Source organism: Pygocentrus nattereri, chromosome 3 (assembly GCF_015220715.1).
Source record: "Pygocentrus nattereri isolate fPygNat1 chromosome 3, fPygNat1.pri, whole genome shotgun sequence".
NCBI lineage: Eukaryota > Metazoa > Chordata > Actinopteri > Characiformes > Serrasalmidae > Pygocentrus > Pygocentrus nattereri.
This window is the reverse complement of record NC_051213.1, coordinates 16,274,711-16,282,447: the sequence shown is the minus strand read 5'-3', so window position 1 is coordinate 16,282,447 and position 7,737 is coordinate 16,274,711. Positions and strand designations below refer to the sequence as shown.

At 38.4% G+C, this 7,737-nt stretch overlaps 1 protein-coding gene across 2 annotated transcripts in view; it reads right to left on the bottom strand.

Moving 5' to 3' along the window:
• npr1b (natriuretic peptide receptor 1b) overlaps window positions 1-4,421 on the bottom strand; it is an 86,546-nt gene extending 82,125 nt beyond the window's left edge. The window contains exons 1-2 of one of the 2 annotated variants that reach the window (XM_017713138.2): window positions 4,381-4,421; window positions 995-1,096 (exon numbers count right to left, since the gene is read on the bottom strand). The gene's annotated coding sequence lies outside the window, so the exon portion shown is untranslated. Of the gene's footprint in view, window positions 1-844; window positions 1,097-4,380 lie in introns of both variants that reach the window. The other variant, XM_017713137.2, reaches the window with a different exon arrangement.
• Window positions 4,422-7,737: the final 3,316 nt, after the last annotated feature.

Below are 7,737 nucleotides of genomic sequence, written 5' to 3'. Positions count from 1 at the left end.
AGGACAGAAACACCTCTGGATTTTTTTTAGATCTGAAGTAACAGTGGAGCTTGATTTTCTCCTCCCTGTCAAAGATGAAAGCTTTAAGTACTGTTTATGATGGGGACAGTTTTGGTGGTCTTGTGTAGTTGTTAGGATTCCTACTTTTCCTGTATGTTTTTGAACACCAGTTTTGGAAACTCTTGTTTTTTCACTGATTGTCCTTTCATTTTCCCCTCTTCTTATCCATGTGTATTATCTTATAAATAATTTCCTCAGAAATCTTCTGAAAATGAATAACTTGGACTTAATGGTTGTTAGAATGAAAACTGCAGTGAATGGTCCCTGAATTTTGCCCATTACAGTATATTACAAAGTCTTGTTTCATAAATAAAAGCTTTGCTGAAATACATTTTTAAACAATAGTCAGCAGTGAAATAACAGAACATCACCTTGCAGTAGCAAGCAATTAGAACATCAGAAGCATCAGTACAGTAATGCAATCTTTCAACAGGTATTTAAAATGACGTGTACCCTGTGTAGTAGTTAATCAAATCAACAGAAATGAGGAGAAACCTAAATTACATGTAGAATCGTTATTGTTACAAACATGTAACTCTTCAAAGCAAATGATAAATGACAAATAAATAAATGACCACCAATACACCAAACCAGACTCTACTGTAAACCTTAAAAAAATGTCAAAACTTCAACAAATACAGAAGTGCTTTAAGCGAAAGAACGTTTCTTGAAGTCCTCACCCTTTTATCACCCAAAACAAAAACGCACTTATCTCACTATAATTTCCATCATCTTTTCTCTTAGGCATTCTCTTAGCCATGGCATCCAATTACAGTGTACTCACCATACACTGGCGTGGGCAGCACTGATGAGGGTGTACAGAGCACATTACAGCTGCTGACTAACTCTCAGAGTGGTCTAATGCTTTGTGTGCTCTACCCAGGCGTCCTTGCACACCGCCTAGACCAGTCATGCTTCGCTCAAATCGGATTACCTTAAATAAAGCACTGTGTTATCTCCATGCCGAGCTGCGCTCTGTGCTGCAACTACGGGTGATTATGCCTCTCAGCTGCTGCTGCTGCTGCTGCTGTTACTGCTGCTTGTGGGAGAGAGAGAGAGAGAGAGAGAGAGAGAGAGAGAGGAGGGGGGGCGCAGTGAGTGAGTGAATCAGTGTAATCAGTAAAAGGTTTTGGATGTGCTGAAGTACATGTAGAGGTAAAGAGGGATGGCTAAACAAAAAGAAGCACTGAGAAAAGACTGAAGAATATCCACAGTGATCTTTTATCTGTGGCACTCTGAAGTCCTGTGAAGAACAAAGTAGAGATTGTTTCTGGTAGTACAGCACTTGAGAGGCTCTGACAAAGCCAAACGCTTTAAATTAACCCTTAAAATCTGCCAGTGAAAGCAACGCTTACAGAGTGCAAATTCACTGATCATTGAAAGAGATGACGTGTAGTAAATAGCTGATTATTTGTGATAATCCTGGATGCACTAGGCTAAAGGCACAATCTTGAAAGCTTCTATATGAAGAAATAGTGCAAGATTCAGTGTCTCAAAAGTCCAAAGGTGAAGCAGCAGAGCGAACACCTCCAGCAATTAGGAATTAGAAGTGTCCTGCTGCTTATGAGCAGTCCTTCAGAGTGAGCCCTGCCTGGGTGAAGATGCATATCCTCGCTCTTGGTTGTAGTGATGGACCAAACTGTCCAGTTACACTGCCCCTAAGCTGGGGTATCCCCACTGAGCTGCAGCCCTGAGGCAGACTGAGCAGGGGATGTGTGACTAATACTGTATAGCTGTAAGAATGTGTGTGTGTGTGCACCTAGGCAGAGACATCTATTCTAAAGCACTCTTTCTCCTTCTAATGGAGGGATGGAGAGGAAGAGAGATCGAGGTGGTGAAAGACACTGATGAATGCTCTTACAACGAAGGTGCCAAAGGGCTTCTTTGGAGCAATGGCTTAGGAGAAGCGCAACCTTTCAACTAAGTGAGTTCAACTGAGTTGTTTTTAAAGAAAAGTCCCTTGAAAGGTTGTGATATGTGAATGTGATATAAAAAGCTTCAGGGGTACTGAAGAACCTATTAAATAACTTGTTTCATTGAGCTTTTTGAAGAACCAGCCACTGAAAGGCTATTTAGACAATTCTATTGACAAAACACCTCAGGTTTTCTAAAGTACCTTTCAAATAAGCGGTTTTAAGGGGTGGTTTGAGCTTTTTAAAGAAAGATCTGTTTAAAGGTTCTCTTGGAAAAAACATATTTGGTATCCAAAGGACTTTTCAACTGAGTGGTTCAATCAAGCTTTTTAAAGCACCATTAATTATAAGGTTGTTTAGGTCATGTCACAGAAGAACCCCTTTGGTTCCTTAAAGTATCTTTCAATTGAGTGGTTTCCAGCTGAGATTTTATTTCCACATTTGATTTCTAAAAAATAATCCATTTAAAGGTTATATAGCCAATACCAAAGCAGAACCACTTTTGGTTCCTTAAAGATCCTTTTAATTGAGTGTTTTAATTGAAATGAAAGGTCCTTTAGGCAGTGCCATTCATGAACTGACCTAGGTTCCCTAAATTCCTTGTATGTGTAAAATGGTGAGTAGTTACAAGTAAGCTTTTAAAGGACCATTCACTGAAAGGATCTGAAGTGGCACACAAGAAATACTTTCAGGGCTCCAAAGGACCTTTCAATTAAGCTTTGAAAAATCTACTGAAAGGTTCTTTAGGCAATAGAACAGTCCATTAAAAGGGTTTATAGGCAACGGACAATCCGTTGAAAGGTTCTTATGGTAAATGTATAAACCACTGAAGATGAAACAATCCAATGAGAGGTTCCTTAGGAAATGGCTGATCATTGCAGTTTTATCTTCCCTTCTGTTACTGATTTTCCTTTGCTTTTTCAAGTCTCACGGCGTGCAAGTAGACATGCTTGTGCATGTGTTTCTGTGTAAAAGAGCCAGGCATCCACACTTTTCTTTAAAAGCAATACATAATTCTTTTCTACAAATTTCTAAAGGTGTACTGGTGTTCATGGCTTTCTCATTAGCATGGTTCCCTCTTGCTCTTCAGAAAGCCACTTTACGTGTTGTGTACAAATCAATACAGTAGGAGTCAGTGAGCCATAAAGCCATTAGTTTGTGAGAGGAGTTCTAGCAGAGAGCAGAGATAGCTGTAGGGTCAGAACCCCGCTCTAAATCTCTCTGGCCACTGAACTGGCTTTGACTTGAGCTCATATCTCTCCCCAGACCAAGAGGCGCCCTCCTAACCCTGCTACGTTTCCCTTTTCAACTCCCCTCATCTACAGACATACCACTCCACATACACAACTCCTCAAAACTGGGAATCAATGTTGACAATAATGAAAAAAAAACAGTTATACTTGTATAATTGTATAAAAAGGCCACCATTTACTTTTTTTTCCCAGTGAAAATTGCCATCATTTACTTTTTAGCTTTAGGGAAAAAAGCAGAAAATATATTACAAAGAGGCCTTAATGACTACACACATCACTTTTTTAAAATGTAGTTTGTCCATCAGTTGCCTTTATTATAGTGTCCATTCCATGTGGGCTACTTGCTTTCAGTTTATCAAAGTAAAATATTGTTCCACTCCTTCAACGTTCAGGCTGGTTGCATTTTCTCCCTCTCGCAATCCAACTCTCGCAAATCAGCACATTTAATGATGTTGAGGTCTGGACTCTGGGGTGGCAAGTCCACTGTTCTGAGAACACCAGCAGCTGCTTGGTTTGATTTGCAAACAGTGGATTTTTTTCATATCTGAAGCAAGAGTGGAGCTTGATTTTTTCCCTTCTCTCTCAAAGATGAAAGCTTTAAGTACTGTGTATCTGATGGCAACAGTGGCTTGGTAGCGTATCAGGTTTTGCACGGTTGTTAAGAATCTTAATTTGTCTATATCTTCTCATTTTATTATTTTTTTGAACTTCAAGCTTGAAAACATCTTTGTTTTTTCCATAAGCCTTTATCTTCCTACTGAAATAGATGATCTTATATCTAATCTCATGACAATGACCTCCTGAAAAACGAATAACTTGTACTCAATGGCTGTTTAAATGGAAATAAATGAAGGGTAGTCTCCTACTTTTGCAGAGTATTGTATAAAATAATTTTAATATGATAATAGTACTCTAAAATGTAACAGGCTTCTAAGATTTGAAAGAAGTGTATAAAAAATGTCCAGAATAATGAATGTAGCAGTAGATGTCTCATCAACAATTATATTCTAATGAAATAAATAAGCAGAATGCCTCATATTTCAAACATGACAGCAACAAATATTGTGGAAGCAGTCATTACAGTTATTTATTTGCCATTTTCATCCTGCCCACAGAAAAAATAAAGAAATAAATGAACAAAAATCAGAACTAACCTGGTCTCATGTCTGTGAATATTCAGGATGTGATCAGTGCTGTGAGCCCTGCAGAGAGAGTGGCACAGGCAGAAGGATAAAGTTACCAAAACAGGATGCAACACAATAGTGCCCCCCCCCTGCTCTTTCAATTTGCCATACCTTCCATTCTGTTTTTCTCTGCAGACCACAGCCATTCAGCTCAACCCCTCTCTAGAGATTCACAAAAGCCTACAGTAATATGTAACCTGTACCAATGAAAGAATAAGCACTAAAACCGTGCGTATGCACTCATACAATAAAATCATTCCTTTTTAGCCACCAGCCACATTCATTTTTCATAGAGTACTACATAAAATTAGTCATAAACCTGATGCTTCCTAGCTCTTTGCACTAACAGGAAAAGCCTCCTCAGTGAGCAGCTCCAAGGAGGCTCTCTCCAGGGACCTCCAGAACAGGAGGCTAGTTCAGCAGTCGGGCCGAGCAGGCCTGTGTCTGGCCAGGCACAATCCATCTCTTACAAATAAAGCTACGAAGAAGGTTCTTTGAAGTGATGTCTTAGAAGAACCACTTTTAGTTCCCTAAAGAAGTTGTCAATGCCAAGTTTTTTTTAATGAGATGTGGGTGTGAAGAACCTTTTTAAAGTTTAAAGAACAACCACATAACATACAGGTTCCGTTTCAATTAAAGTTTTTCCTAGAATTGTATGTCCAAGCCACTAGTCATTTATAAACCTTTTTTATAAACCATTTATAAACCATTTGTTTTTAACAAACAATGTAAGTCACTCTCCTTTGTAAAATAGTATGTAGGACTACAAAGGGGTCCAAAAGTCTGAGAGTTAAAGGGCTTATTAAAAAAAAAAATTTTGTCTGCCTCTTGTCAAATTATATATATTTTTGTTGATTTTGTAAGAGAAAATAAGTTAACACACAGTACACAGTAGAAGATGTGTACAAATTTCTTGCTGCACTTTTTAATGTGCAAGCTTAATGCACATTTTAATTCTTCTGTACATCTGCACATTTTATGCACAATTACTGTTTATTTGATGAATTTAACATATTGGGGAAACAATAAATGTGTCTTGGGCAAATGTTATGGCACATTTAATACATTATGTTTTATTTTTTCCAAAATGTTAAACTCAGCAAATAAATACAAATTGTGCACAAAAATTTGCAGAACTTTGCCATATTTAAGTCTGTGTACTATGGAGAAATTTGTTAACATAATTTCACTTTAAAATCGATAAAACATATATTTTGACCAGGGGTATTCAAATATTTGCATACGACTGTATATTCACCTATTTACTCTAGTTGAGTTGCTCATTCATGCTAAAGTTATAAGTTGTGTTTCAACCTGGAGTGGTTTTTGAATGGGGATAACTACAGGACAGCCAATCACAGCAGAGGTCATTTACATACACAAGACTTCACACCAATCATGTTAATTGGGAACCAAAGCCATCCAATAATAAGTGATACATCTTGCTACTTATAGGCACCGAAGTAGGCCTGTTTCTGCAGCCTAGGCCTACCCACACTATGGCACCTTATGAATGTGGTCTCCCGTTTCATAGGAGGTGCACAAGACTCCTATACATTACAAAACAGTTCCACAGATATGCGCTTAGAACAAGTAGCTGCTGCAGATGCACGGCTCATTGATATGTATCTTTGAGTAATTATCAATTCTAGCAACAGTGGGCTTCTATTCCTATGATGACTTGTTTTATTAGGAGATTGAAGATACTCCCTGCCCTCTTGGTTAATGACACCACATGCCAACCCTAAGGCTCACTAGGAGGTTTCCTATAATCAGCAGCACACACATACTTGCTCCACCATTGAGCACCCCATTGGCATCTTAAAAGGACGCTGTATGTGTTTGGACACAGCAGGTGGCAAGCTGCTTTACAAACCAGAGAAGGTGCATAAAGAGAACAGCTCAGAAATTGTGTTTTATTGTGGCAAAAACAGAGAGCTTGTAGACTACCTCAGCCAAAATGAATCATAACTGTTTGCATGTCACGATCTTCTGGCATCTTTTCATCAGTTCAGGTTTGTAGGACAATCATGTTGCATAATATTGCCATGAAATGTGGGGTACCATCTCGCCATGAGTCACCGCAACAACAAGAGGGTGTGCATCCTGACCCGCTATTGCTGTCCAAGTTCTAAAGAAATTATTTGCTCATAGGTAAATAACAGGTTTAAAATTCATTTGAGTTTTACAGTGTGATTATTTATTCCTTACAGGTTTCAGTGCATATCTTTAATTTTTTTTTTACATGTAGAAATTTCAGTGTATAGAAGACTATGGCCAGTATCAAGACTATCTGTGTAAGTGTTTAGGCAATTCTCTTTCGGTTGTCCAAGGCCATACCTGAGACCAGTTGTGGGGCAGTTGAACGGGACCAGGCTGTGAGGTGCCAGGTTTCATTTACATTTATGGCATTTTGCTGACGCTCTTATCCAGAGCGACTTACAATTTGATCATTTTACACAGGTAGGCCAAGGTGGTGTTAGGAGTCTTGCCCAAGGACCCTTATTGGTATAGTGTAGGGTGCTTGCCCTGGGATTGAACCCCAGTCAACAGCGTAGAAGGCAAAGGTATTAACCACTACACTAACCAACCACCTCAGAGGGTGGTTGCCTCAGCAGCAGTTGATCTGTAAATAAATGACAAAAAACAAACCATTGTACAAAAACCTTTAGGGATATCAATTATGAAATGTTTGGTCTGTACTGCAAAAGCAAGCTAAGCACTTAGGTAACACTTTTTAAACACATGGACATTTTGAAGAGAACAGTTATTCACAAAAATAAAAACCCACCATTAGTTTTTACACTGGTGTTCACATGTTAAATGATGGATTTCATGGTTTTTTAGCTTAAGGTCTTAGATAAAATGTATTATCAACCTGTATTAATTCTGAAAAACAGCTTCTGATACCTTCAGATAGGAGATGGCCGAAGACATGAAATCGCTGATATGAGGCCAAAGTCTATGTATAAATGCTCAGCTCATGGTACAACCCCAGCGTGCTGTCTCTCCAATATTGGCCACAATGAGCTAGTCCAGCTCAGATAATTCTGTGCAAGCCTTCTCTCTCTCTCCAATGACCAACGTCTCTCTTCTGTATTTCACGTGTTTTTTGGCCTCAGATTTGAGATCACATCGTTTCTTTTTTTTTTTTAACTATTATCAGTTCTTCATCCTTGTCCACTGAATAAGTAATTGAATTCTGTGTATCTTTTTGTGTTATTTCCTATTTCATTAGGGAAAATGGGCACACATGATTAATCATTATAAAAGTAAAGAGTAAACAATGATGTAGACTTTTTCTGCAGACATTTTTCAATAACAAAT